The 12,840-nt window shown below is 41.8% G+C and overlaps 1 pseudogene; it reads left to right on the top strand.

Moving 5' to 3' along the window:
• Window positions 1–235: 235 nt before the first annotated feature.
• Window positions 236–1,355, top strand: LOC120232921 (annotated as a pseudogene).
• Window positions 1,356–12,840: the final 11,485 nt, after the last annotated feature.

Below are 12,840 nucleotides of genomic sequence, written 5' to 3'. Positions count from 1 at the left end.
AGATGTGTCCGCAGCCGCTGCTCCTCGCCCCCTGGAAGTTCAAGAGCCACAGCCCCTCGTCCACTGCCGCCCCTTCCGCTCCCTCTTGCAAGAAGGGACTGAGGAGGGCACGTGTCCTTTTGAGCACCACGTGATGCATGGAAGTCTTGAATCACTATGTCGTACACCTGAAACTAATATAACACTGTGTTAACTGGAATGAAGATAAAAAGTTGAAGTGTTTCAATGATATCATGACTATATTTTTGGCTTCTACAGGTGATGTCATGGCCCTGCTAAACTTCATACGGCAGTCGAGTTACAGCAACTTGTCGTCTCACTTGTCCTTGACTCAGAGCGTGATGTTTTCCCCAATATCTCTTCAGATGAATCTTATATTTTACTCGTGAAAGGGCCAGTGGCTTTCCTCGAGGCCATCAGAGTTTGGGAGTATGATGAGGGTGCCATGGCCATTAATAAGCTTCGTGTTCTGCACTGGCACGTGGCCGATGCCCAGCCTTTCCCTTATCAGATGCCGCTTTCCCTGAGTTAGGCACCCGAGAAGCTATTCTTTGTCTCCTGTTTATACACCAAATGATGTCTCTATGGCGATTGAGTATGTTGGGTTATGAGGGATTCGAGTCATACCAGAATTTTATAGCCCTGGGCACACACAGTCTTGTGTAAGTAAGTCAGAAGGACTTCCTGACTCCATGTTACAATGGACCTAAGCAGTCTGGGACCTTTAGAGCTATAAACTCTTCTGAATTCAACTTAGAGCTTCCTGTCTGAAAATTTTCAAAGAAGTTAGTATGGTGTTTCCGGATTGCTTTATTCACTTGGGAGGCGAGGAAGCGGAATTTAAATGTTGTGAATCCAGTCCAGAAATCAAATTATTCCATGAAGCAGAAAGTCTTTGGCAAAGATTTTAGAAGACTAGAATCTTTCTATATCCAAAAGAGCTTTGGGGTTTTTTTCAGCCATAAACAAGGGATCCATAGTCTGGCAAGAGGTTTTGGATGCTCCTGTGAAGCTAAAGACAGGCACAACAGTGCAAGTGTGGAAAGATCAAATGCACCATGAGGGACAGGGTGACAGTTAGCAGCTGGTTTCCCTGTGACCCTTTCTGCTCCTTGGCACTTAGATGTGATTAGTTATGGACAAGACTGTAGAAATTGCTATAATGTGGCCCCTCTTGATTTTGATGGTTCTCAAGAACCGAAAAACTTGTCGTTGGTAGAGAAGCTTGTCTATGGGGAAATTTGTGGATGCGACTTAAGAAAATAGGAGGGGGAAAAGCCCACGGCAAACTGTACTGCCATCAACTTGATTTTGAAATCATGGAAATTAAGATTTGGCATACTGGTTTTGAATAAAATGCATCTATTTAACGATTGGGGAAAAACAACAACATGTGGAGTATAGCCAAAAAAGTGCTTGAGGAAAAATAGGCCATTATAAATACATTCCCTAGAGAAGCAGAGGAAATGAAATTAGCGGTGAAATCTAAAACCCAGTGAAAGAACAACAGAAAAACCCGTAAAAATAAATATAAAGGCAAAGCTGATCTTAATGGTATTTTTCTGAAAATTATAGAGTTAATCAATACAACGCAAACGTGATTCTTTTTAAGAGATCTCCCGAACAGTCTGTCCTTTAACAAGTGTGATACCAAGAAAAATAAAGGGGACATAAATAGATAATCTTAACACTCGGGTGCCAGTTTTTGAGTAATTCCCCCCAAACCTCCAAGATCAGATAGCTTTCATGCTTTGTAAACTATTGCAGTGCATTAACAATCTGAAAAGCTTCCAAACTCCCTTTTTTGAAGTTTATTATTACACTGATAGAAAAGTCAGAAAACTCCCTCCCCCAACACACACAGCATTTGGCCAGACTCACAGTATATTAAACCAGTATCATATAATGTTTAAGTAGGGTTTATCCTGGCCAAGAATGCAAGGGCGATTTAGAATTTGGACATTTATATGTTATTTGTGATAGGAACAGATTGAAGGAGTCAAACCCAGTAAGCCTCTCATGGATCCCCCCCCCCCAAAAAAAATCACTTGATAATTAAATGTAAGACTGATTTCTGCTGTGCTTAATAGAGAAATGTAAGATGCATTTTTATTAAATCCAGGAAAAATACAAAACGTCCGTTTTCACCACTGTACTGCCTAAGCAGGAACACAGGGAAAAGATGTAAGAGGCATAAATATGGGGAAGAAGAGAAAAAAGTGTCTTTGCCTGAAGATAATACTGATTTTCTGCTTTGAAAAATCTAAAGGCTTCTCTGAAAAATGATTAAGCCTATGAATGATGTTCATATAATTAAGGAAATAGAGAATAAAAATATAAACATTAAGAGCCTTCATATACTACCAATAACCTATTTGAAAATGGGATTTTAAAAAGATACTTTCACAATATCAACAATAGCAAATACATTAAAAAATACATAAAGCCAGGACTAAATCTAATACAATTTGGGTTTTTTAATTTTATTTATTTATTTATTTTCTGAGAGAGAGAGAGAGAGAGAGACAGACAGACAGACAGACAGCGTGAGCAGGAGAGGGTCAGAGAGAGAGGGAAACACAGAATCTGAAACAGGCCCCAGGCTCTGAGCTGGCTGTCAGCACAGAGCCGACACCGGGCTCGAACCCACGAACTGTGAGATCATGACCTGAGCGAAGTCGGGTGCTTAACTGACTGAGCCACCCAGGCGCCCCTAAATCTACTACAGTTTGTAAGATTTAGTTCAAGAAATTAAAAAAGAACTACTTCCTGAAGTATTGATACTAAATAATACCTGAAAAATGTAGTCATATCCTGTTTCTGAATGGGCTTTCCAACTCAAAATTCCAATAAGAAATGGTAAAAGGAAGGGGGCAATTCAACCCTAAAATTCATATAAAAGTGAAAATGTAATAAAAGGAGCCAAGAGAGGTTTTTAAAAAGAAGATTGAGGATAACTGGCTATATCAGAAACAAACTATAAGTGCCCTATGAAGTCACAGGACTTCAAATAAACATGCAGCAGCTTCTGAATTCTCTTCTCTGTTCTATTAATCCATTTATGTTAGTTTTGAGTATTATGGAGTAGTTAGAAAATGAAATTGATATAATTTGCTATCTATATGGAAAACCGATATTTTAGATTCCTAATCCACACCATTGTCATGTTTATGTCTTTATTTAAATTATTTGTTTATCTTCTAAACTAAATATCAGTTGGATTCAAGAGCTAAATGTAAAATCAAAATAACGAAATTATCAGAAGTATAGGAGAATATAAATGAACGAAACGAACTCCAAACCTTATTGTTACTTAAATGGAAAAATAAATCACAGTATAATACATGTTGTGTATTATGTCAAGGTGGAAGAAAAATTCCTGGACAATGAGCTAGAAGGATCTCTATCAATACACTAAGTGGTTACTTCTAGAAACCACCTAAATGCCCAGCAGGAAAAGAAAAATGATCTCCAGGACATTTTATTAGTTGAATTAAAAGGGCAGATCACCAAGCAATATGTATATGTATGTATGTAGATGTATTTACATTTATAATGTGAAGCCATAGGAAAAGTAATGTAAGGTAGAAGACGGACAATACTAGGGGCGCCTGGGTGGCTCAGTCGGTTAAGCATCCGACTTTGGCTCAGGTCATGATCTCCTGGTTTGTGAGTTCAAGCCCTGCTTCTGGCTCTGTGCTGACAGCTCAGAGCCTGGAACCTGCTTCAGATTCTGTGTCTCCCTCTTGCTCTGCCTCTCCCCAGCTCACACTCTGTCTCTCTCTCTCTCTCAAAAATAAACATTAAAAATTTTTTTTTTAAAAAAGAAGGAAAATGCTATTGAATAATCCGTAAGGAGTGGTGGCATTTCAGGAGGGGTTGGTGACAGGGTAGGGGCAGTGATTTGGGTACTTTGCTGTTCAACTCATCAGTGCCGCCCAGCGGAACTTTCTGAACTGAGGGTGTGCTGTCCCATTCGGTAGCCCTTAGTGACATGTGGCGTTGAGCACTTGAAATGTGGCTAGCGTGACTGAGGAAATGAATCTTTGAGTATTTTTTTCATTGAAATAGCCACGTATGACTAGTGGCTAATGTGTTGGCAAGTGAAGCTCTCTATGTCTTTATGTTGTTTAAAAAAAAGCCTTACTTTTTGAACAATAAAAATGCTGATCTCTGGAATGGTTTCGGTTATTCTGGGATGACAAACTCCCTAAAAACATCTGTAGCTTAACAAATGCTCATTTCTCTCTCGTATTGCCCAAGTTCATCATGAGTTGGCTGGTGGGCTCTGCTCTACACCTTGTCACCCTAGGACCCAGGCTGACGAAGCCCGTACCTGCGCCTTCTCTGGTCACCTTGGCAAGAGGAAACAGATCATCCGGGGTCTCACAGGGCTAATCTAAAGCCTTTCTCCCGGAAGCAATTAACACATTCAGAAATTAAGACACTTTTGAATTTCATTGGTCAAAGCGACTCTCGTGGCCACCCTGAGTCCAAGAGGGTAGGGAAATGACAAACAGACCCTGTGCCCAGAGAGGGGTGAATCTGCATACTGCCCTAATGTCTGCCACATAATATGCCACATTTGCATAATTTTCTCTTTCATTAAGAAAGGAAGAAGGGAAAGCCAAGTGAGAAAACTGGAGCTCAGACCTCTGTGGTAACATCCATAAAAGCTCAGTTAGGGGGCGCCTGGGTGGCTCAGTTGGTTGAGCGTCCGACTTGGGCTCAGGTCATGATCTCGCAGTTGATGAGTTTGAGCCCCGTGTCAGGCTCTGTGCTGACTGCTCAGAGCCTGGAGCCTGCTTTGGATTCTGTGTCTCCCCCTCTCTCTGCCCCACCCCTGCTCATGCTCTGTCTGTCTCAAAAATAAATAAACATTAAAAAAATTAAAAAGCTCAGTATTTGAAAGTTACACACTTACCCATTTCCTCATTTAAGTAAAAGACAGTGATCTCCATTTCTAGAACTGGAGAGTTTAGCATATGCTGGAAAAGTAGGTTGTTGCTTCTAGAGCTATTTTGGCTGAATACCTGGGGAAATATTTCAATAGGAATTAACAGTTCTTATCTGGTAAAGTATTCAGGCTGATACCGAATACACATCTGTTTCTTCCCAAATAATAATTTATTTTGAAAAAATACACCAATTACTGATAATACTATGATTAATGACATTTCTGCAACAATGTGTGTGTTGTCTTCTGGTAATGTGACAGTGTACGATTTTGATGGCATCTGGAAAATTGGCAGAAGTGAGAATTTACGGCTTATTTTCACTCTTCAATGACCGAAAATGAGAGCAGTAACACGTAAGAAAGTATGAAATACTTATTGGAAAAAATGTGGAGGCAAGTGAGCCAGGAATTCGGGCCACGCTAACTCTAAAGAATGAGTCTCTGGGCCCCTATAAGAACTGATTTTGCTTACTATACACAGGTCTGAGTCTTAAAAGAAGCTAAGGTGTGGGGGGGGGGGGACCACATTTTATCCTATGGAACCTTTTTTATCTTGTTGGAGTCTAGGCTCTAATGGGAGAATAAATTCAGTCACCCTGAATACATTATGACTATTCTATTCAGAAGTTACAGAAAAGGGACACCGTGCGTTATCAGCGACCGCTTCCTGCATCTGTCTAGTCTCAGCAAGCACATTGCCCAGCCTGGCTAAATCCTAAACTCACTTGGTGATATTATTTAAGTCTTCTTTGTGCTGTTGAGCAGTGCTTGAAATTCAGTGTGTTTCAAACCAGGGCTATGTCAGAGCGCTTAACCCTTTGAATGGGATTGAGTTACCTAACGGTATTGAAGCTTACTGAACAAACACCCCAAGAACACAGCTATACTCAACAATGTTATAAGAAGTGCCATCCCCTGGAAGGCCCATGGACATCTCAGTAAGAGGGGTCTGGGAAGGCCTCCTTAGAGGGCTTAGGCTTCGTGAACTCCGTAAGGAGGATTTAAGAAATCAGGGTCTCTTCTAGTTTGCCTGTTATCAAGGAGCTGTGACAATTTGATGATTGGGTATTTTAATGATGTTTCGCTAGGAGACAGGAGGATTAAATCAAGGCTTGAGAGGTCATTGGTAAAGGAGCAGCCGTCACTTGTGTTGATCGTGAGAGAGGAATGTTTAATCATTTTTATGGTTGTAGATTGGCGTTTTTCCAGGCATGGTCACAGGGTGGCCTTGTCTGAGCCTAGTTCATTTTTTATTGGTCATCTTTGCTCATGGCCAGTCGAGAATATTGGGATTCGCTCTGATAGGGCTGTTTTTCCTAGGCTGCCTCCAGCCCTGCCTCTAGACTCTTGTATTTAATTACTTCAGTAGATTGGATTTCAGTGGAATTTCAAAGAAAGAATGCATTGTGGAGCTATTTGGAGAAAAGAGGAAATTTACCACATCTGACTACGGTGTCATAGGTGTAATAGGGCTTCAGGTGGAGGAGGACAAGTACAGACAAGGAATCGGGCCCAGACAGCTATTCAACTGTATAAATGAGTTGACTGTGTCCAGCGATGGTGCACATTAATCCTCATGAGGTGGTGCCTAATCATCACTTGTATGCACCTGGAAGAGGATGGTGGTGATTACAGAAATGGCCCCAATTCCTCCCTCTGCCCTACATCCTTACTCTCTGCGTTGGCCTTGTCATGGTATGTATTCTCAACTTTTGACTTTGGACTTGGCATATGATTTGCTTTGGCCCACGGGATTTTCAGCAGACGTAATTCAAGCAGAAAAGACTTCTTTGAGGAAACGAATTGAAGCCATGATCTGAAAAATGAGAAGGGGTCAGCTAAGCCAAGCGAGAAGGCAGGCATGGGACGCATGAGCTTTCCAGGAAGGGCGAAGCGTACTTTAAGAGATCCAGAATAGCGGAGCACGGAATTTGATGGAGAAGGAGTGCATTGAGACTGGCAAGAAAGGCAGGGCCTAGAGAATGGTCGTCTTCCCCAGGCTGCACGACAGATTTCGGAATTTCTCCTCACCGTAATGGAAAGCTATGGAAAAGGTTTCACCTGGGAGTGACGTGCTCTCATTTACTTTTGTAGAAGATCGCTTTGGTTGCAGAGTCATTACTATCATTGGAGATAGAATTTGGGACAAATGAGTCCTAGCATTTCCTCATCTTTGTCAGAGTGCCATGCAGTACAAATTGGCTCTCTCACTTGTTCCATTAAAATCAATGACTTTGTTTAGGCAAAGTGGCTCCTGGACATTATCCCAGAGAGGGGTTAGAAGGGTTCTTCATAACATTCTAAATTTACTAAATGAAAATTAGAGAGCAGCCAAGAGGATTGGTTTTGGGGTGAGCCAACAGTCCTTGGTGGCACTGGGCCAAGCAAAGAGGGCCATTAAGCTGGATTTAGAAGGCTGTGGCCGTGGGTAACCAAGAGGCTGCCATTTCCTTCCAGTGGTGACTCACTATGGAAATGAGGTTGATAAGAAATAGAATTTTTCTGCACGAGAACTAAAAAGACACAACCCCCCTTTCCTGCGTAGCCTCTTCCTAATGATTCAGATTGGGATCTTATCTGGAGGTGCACTTTGAGGCTACGTCGTATGTCAGAACACTAGATTCTCTCGTTTAGAAACTCAAGAGGGCTGTTACCACGTAGCCTTTCATAGGAACGCAGAATCAAGACAAAAGTGAGATCAGATGACACTGCATCTTAGAGACTTGAAATTCTGAGAACAGGAAATTAAGTTATAAGAGAAGAAATTTGGCTTGCTTTTTAAAGTCGGCTTATTTGTTTTTAAACACAAAAAGTTTTTAGAAACTTTCCCCAAACGGGCTTGGAGATGGCTGATTTTGCCGATTACTTACGTTTTGGCGGCCTGGTTTGTCCTTACAGCCTGATGTGTCCATGCTTTTATTTCCAGCATGAATGACTTATGAAGGAACCTTTGGTGGCCCCAAAGTTGTCTGCAGGCTAAAACGTTATGCAATTGTTACGAGGGCACATTTTGAGGAAGTTGCGTTGTACGAGCATGAATTCTATTAAATGTTGACAAAGGTTTTAAGAGTTTCTCAAGTTTAACCCTGTTGACATTTTGGGCTAGATAATCCTTTGTTCTGTGCATTCTTGGATGCTTAGCATATCTCTGGCCTCTACCCACTAGATGCTACTAGCACCCCCCCCCCCCCGACACACACACACAGTGGGGACAAATGTCTCCAGGCATTGCAAATAATCCCTGTGGTGCCAAATCACCCCAGGTTGAAAACTACTGGGCTACATTCTATCTGTTTTTGGAAAAAAGGCGTCTTGATTGTCATCCGGTGGTTTCCATCATGGCTGAAGCTGTGAATGAGCGCAGGGGTGAAATGTCAGAGGTGCTTATTTGAGTTTTAGAAAATTTTCACTGGTGTCTGTTGAAAGAGAAAGAATTTTACAAATGTGCATGTGTGGGGGTGCCTGGGTGGCTCAATCGGTTTGGTGTTCGACTTTGGCTCAGGTCATGATCTCGTGGTTTGTGAGTTCGAGCCCCACATCAGGTTCTGTGCCGACAGCTTGGAGCCTAGAGCCTGCTTTCGATTCTGTGTCTCCCTCTTTCTCTGCCTCCCCCGCTCGCTGTCTCTCTCTCTCTCAAAAATAAACATTAAACAAAAATTTTTTAATGTGCATGCATGTGTGTTGTGTGTGTGAGAGAGAGAGAAAGACAGAGAGAGAGAGAGGGAGAGAGGGAAAGAGAGACCCTCAATATCTACTTTTTAAAGAGCTTGCAAAGGTCTCGTGATTCAGTGTTTTTTGGTGCATGTGCCAGAGCATGAAAAAACAAATATTCATTGAATGAAATATTCATTGAATTCGAGTTTGCTTTTTCTATTTACCTTTAGATATTAGAACAGGAATTGAGAAATGCTGTGGATTACCAGGATAAAGGGCTGCCGACTGATGTCATATGACTGTGTTTAAGAGCATGTAGGAAGGGCCAAATAAAACTGGTGACTACAAACAAGTGATAAAGGAAATTGAGAAGATGGTTTTAGAAATGACTTTCATTTAAAGAATTACTGGAATATGAAATGAGGAACAAGGCTCCCTAGAGAAATAGCTGAAGTCGCCAAGCATCAAGTAATTTGAAATACGCAGGGATGACTCATAGCATGCCTTAGGAGAGCTGATCTAGCCCTGAAATACTGATGGGAAGATTAGTCCGGAGAAATTAATGAGATAAATGTACATGTCGCCAAATTCTCAAAGACAGCTGAAGATGAAAATGGAGAATACAAATAATCCATTCTTTTGAAAAGAGTGAAACAGCCAGGTGCAAATAATTCTTTTATTTTATTTTATTTTATTTATTTATTTATTTATTTATTTTAAATGTTTTTTATTTATTTGTAGGAGAGAGAGAGAGAGAGACAGCGTGAGCAGGGGAGGGCCAGAGAGAGAGGGAGTCACAGACTCTGAAACAGGCTCCAGGCTCTGAGCTGGCAGTCAGCACAGAGCCCGACGCGGGGCTCGAACCCACGAACCGCGAGATCATGACCTAAGCGAAAGTCGGACGCTTAACCGACTAAGCCACCCAGGCGCCCCCAGGTGCAAATAATTCTGCAAGGTGCCAACATAGAATCATACTCCTCTAGCTGGGAGAGGCCCATCGTCGTTAAGGACGTGAGCTCTTGCAACAGACTGCCTGGCGTTGAATCCCAGCTCTACGACTTATTAGCCATGTAGACTTGAGCATGTCACTTCCTTTCTCTGTGCCTCAGTGCCCTCATTTATAAAATGGGAGGCATAATGGCAGTACCTCCCTTATAAGGTCGTCGTGTGGATTAAGTAAGTTCGAACATGCAGAGCAGTTACAACTAATTCGTTCTATTTAGAAAAGGTTAGCTTAAATCCTACATCGGAAATGTTAGCTATTATTAATCAAGGTTCGAAGGGACTTTGTGCACATGTGTGGGTGTGGATTGTAGAGGCAATAATGGCAAAACACAATGGTTTATTATTTTATATCACTTTTACAGCACTAGCATATTTGTGTCTCAAACCAGCTTTATGATACAAGGTTTTAAAAAGTTCCCATTTCATAGATACAGGAATGGAGATTCAACAGAAGAGTCAAACACTTTACCTAAGGTGTCAGAACCGATGAGTCGTAGAGTTGGAATACAAAACCAGGCATTCTGACCTCCATGCTGTGCCTCGCTCTTCTCTCTCTTTACACTTGGCTCCCCATTGGTGGCTAAAGCTGGGTGCTGGAAGAATGACAGTAAAGCACAAGGGAAGCAGAGCAGAAGGAGGCCTGATGTCCCTCGGGCAAGGGCTATCAGGGAGGGCTTGCTGGAAGACAGGGCATCAATCTAAATCCTTTCTTTCCCTCCCCCAGAGAGCTCTGTAATCCATCCATTTAATTCCAACCCTCCTTCTACATGTTGTATCTTCTCTTACCTGGATTTCTATCTTCTGACTGGTCAGTCCCTGCTCTGCATGCAGTCATAATGATTATTCTAAGAAACAAAATCTGATCATGTCTCTCCACTCACTATCTCTCCCCTCATCCCTTTTAGTGACTTGTCATCCCCTCCGGAGCCAGCCAACCTCCTCCAGGACAATTCTAGTTCTTCAGTTCTAGCCTATGCTCCTTTATCAAGACCTGCCTCTACCCACTACCCATATTTCATGCTCCCTCCATGATGAAATATATTTCAACCACAACCTGCTCCCCATCGTATGTCATAAGGGAGATGCAAATTACAACAGCAGCGAGATAGCGCCACACACCTGTTAGAATGGCCGAAATCTGAAACGCTGACAGCACCAATTGATGGTGAAGATGGGGAGCTGGTGGGATGCAAAATGGTGTCATCACTTTGCAAGACAGCTTCTTGGTTTTCTGCAAAACGAAACATATTCCGACCACCTGAGTCAGTTACTGCACTCCTTGGTCATTACCCAAAAGAAGTTGACAACGCATCTACACAAAATCCTGCACCGGCTATTTGTAACAGCTTTCCTTGTAATTGCCAAAACTTGGAAGCAATCAAGATGTCCTCCAGGAGGCAAATGGATAAATAAACTGTGGTCTGACCGGGTACGGAATATAGGCATAGCCTTAGAGATACTAGAGCAGTGTAAGAACGCGAGTATTGCAATAAAATGAGTCAAGTAAATTTTTTTGGATTCCCAGGGCATAGAAGAGTGATGGTTACACTGTAGTGTAGTGTGTTAAATGTGAAATAGCATTCTATCTAAAAATAACCCAAGGTACATACCTTAATTAGAAAATGCTTTATCACTAAAAGCTGCTAACCATCATCTGAGCTCTAGGCCAGTCATAATCTTTTTGCTGGTCGAGAGTCTTGCCTCGACACTGAGGACTGCTGACTGATCAGGCTGGTGGTTGCTGAAGGCTGGCGTGGCTCTGGCAATTTCTTAAATAAGATGACAAAGAATCTTCCCGCATTGATTGCTTGTTTCTTTCACGAAAGTTTTCTCTGTAGTGTGTGATGCTGTTTGATAACCTTTTACCCACAGTAGAACTTCTTTCAAAATTGGAGTCAGTCCCCTCAAAGCCTGCCGCTGCTTTATCAATGACGTTTATAGAATATTCTAAATCCTCTGTTGTCATTCTAATGACCTTCACCCCATCTTCACCTGGAGTCGATCCCGCCTCAAGAGACCAGTTTCTTTGGTCATTCATAAGAAGCAACTCCTCATTTATTAAAGTTTATCATGAGATTGCAGTAATTCAGTCACATCTTCGGGCTCCATTTCTGATTCTAATTCTCTTGCTGTTTCCACCACATCTGCAGTCAGAACACACACTCCATTTCCTGATTAATTTTGCCATCTTCTATGGGTGCGATTCATGGTGCTCTCAAGCAGCGACAGTAGTAACATCCAAGTCTTTGATCACAGATCCCCGTAACAAGTAGAATAATAAAGAAAAAAGTTTGAAATGTTGCAAGAATGACCAAAATGTGGCACAGAGACATCAAGTCAGCTAATGCCGTTGGATACACGGCCCTGATAGATTTGCTCAATGCAGGGTTGTCACATACCTTCAATTGGTAAAAAATGCAGTATCTGCAAAGCACTGTAAAGTGAGGCACAAAAAAGCAAGGCGTGCCTGTCTTTCACTTTCCCCGTTTTACAGATGAGAGTACCAAGGCTCAGAAAGCAGGATGGGTCTAGTTCTAGGTCTAGAACTAGAGTTAGGGTTACGCAGTATTGATTGGCCAACTGGTCTCAGGTGTCAAGTGCTAAAATGGTCTGCTAAACTTAAGCACTCAGCTTTCTCAGAATGGCTTCAGCTTATCCTCCAGGCTATGGCATGAGTCAGTTACAAAGATTTAAAGAAGGAATTGTACTTGAACTGTCTTAAAAACCAGGGGATAGCTAAAATTTGAATTAGTAGAGAAAACAAGGAAGGGCATGCAAGGGAGGAGAATTAACACATGGAGAATCGTGAACATTAATACTTGCCAAGTGGCTTACGTATTAACTTCCAAAATGTCAGTCACTGGGTTTTTTTCTTTTTAAAGGAATAATGGCCCCAGACTTTCATTTCCTACCCTAACAGATCTAATCAGTTACCAGCTTGCCAAGAAACCTCTAACATCACCTTCTTCCCTGAGATGCAAATTCCAGACATGGTAAGACATGGGGTACCGTAAATGGTTAAAGCCAGAGATAGTAAAATGTAAAACCGAGTCCAATTTTGGACTTTTCAAGTGAAAACAATGGGAGGCTTCACATAGAATCTATTCAATAAATATGGTCTAAAAGTCAAAGTGAAATTAGCATGTTAATGTTCTCCATGATGCAATCGGTCTTATCAATTACGGCGACCGCAGCCCTGAGCACCTTGTGAAGAATTGCCAATA

The sequence above is a fragment of the Hyaena hyaena genome, unplaced genomic scaffold, assembly GCF_003009895.1.
Source record: "Hyaena hyaena isolate Hyena2069 unplaced genomic scaffold, ASM300989v1 scaffold_80, whole genome shotgun sequence".
Lineage (NCBI taxonomy): Eukaryota > Metazoa > Chordata > Mammalia > Carnivora > Hyaenidae > Hyaena > Hyaena hyaena.
This window is presented reverse-complemented; position numbering and strand designations above follow the sequence as displayed.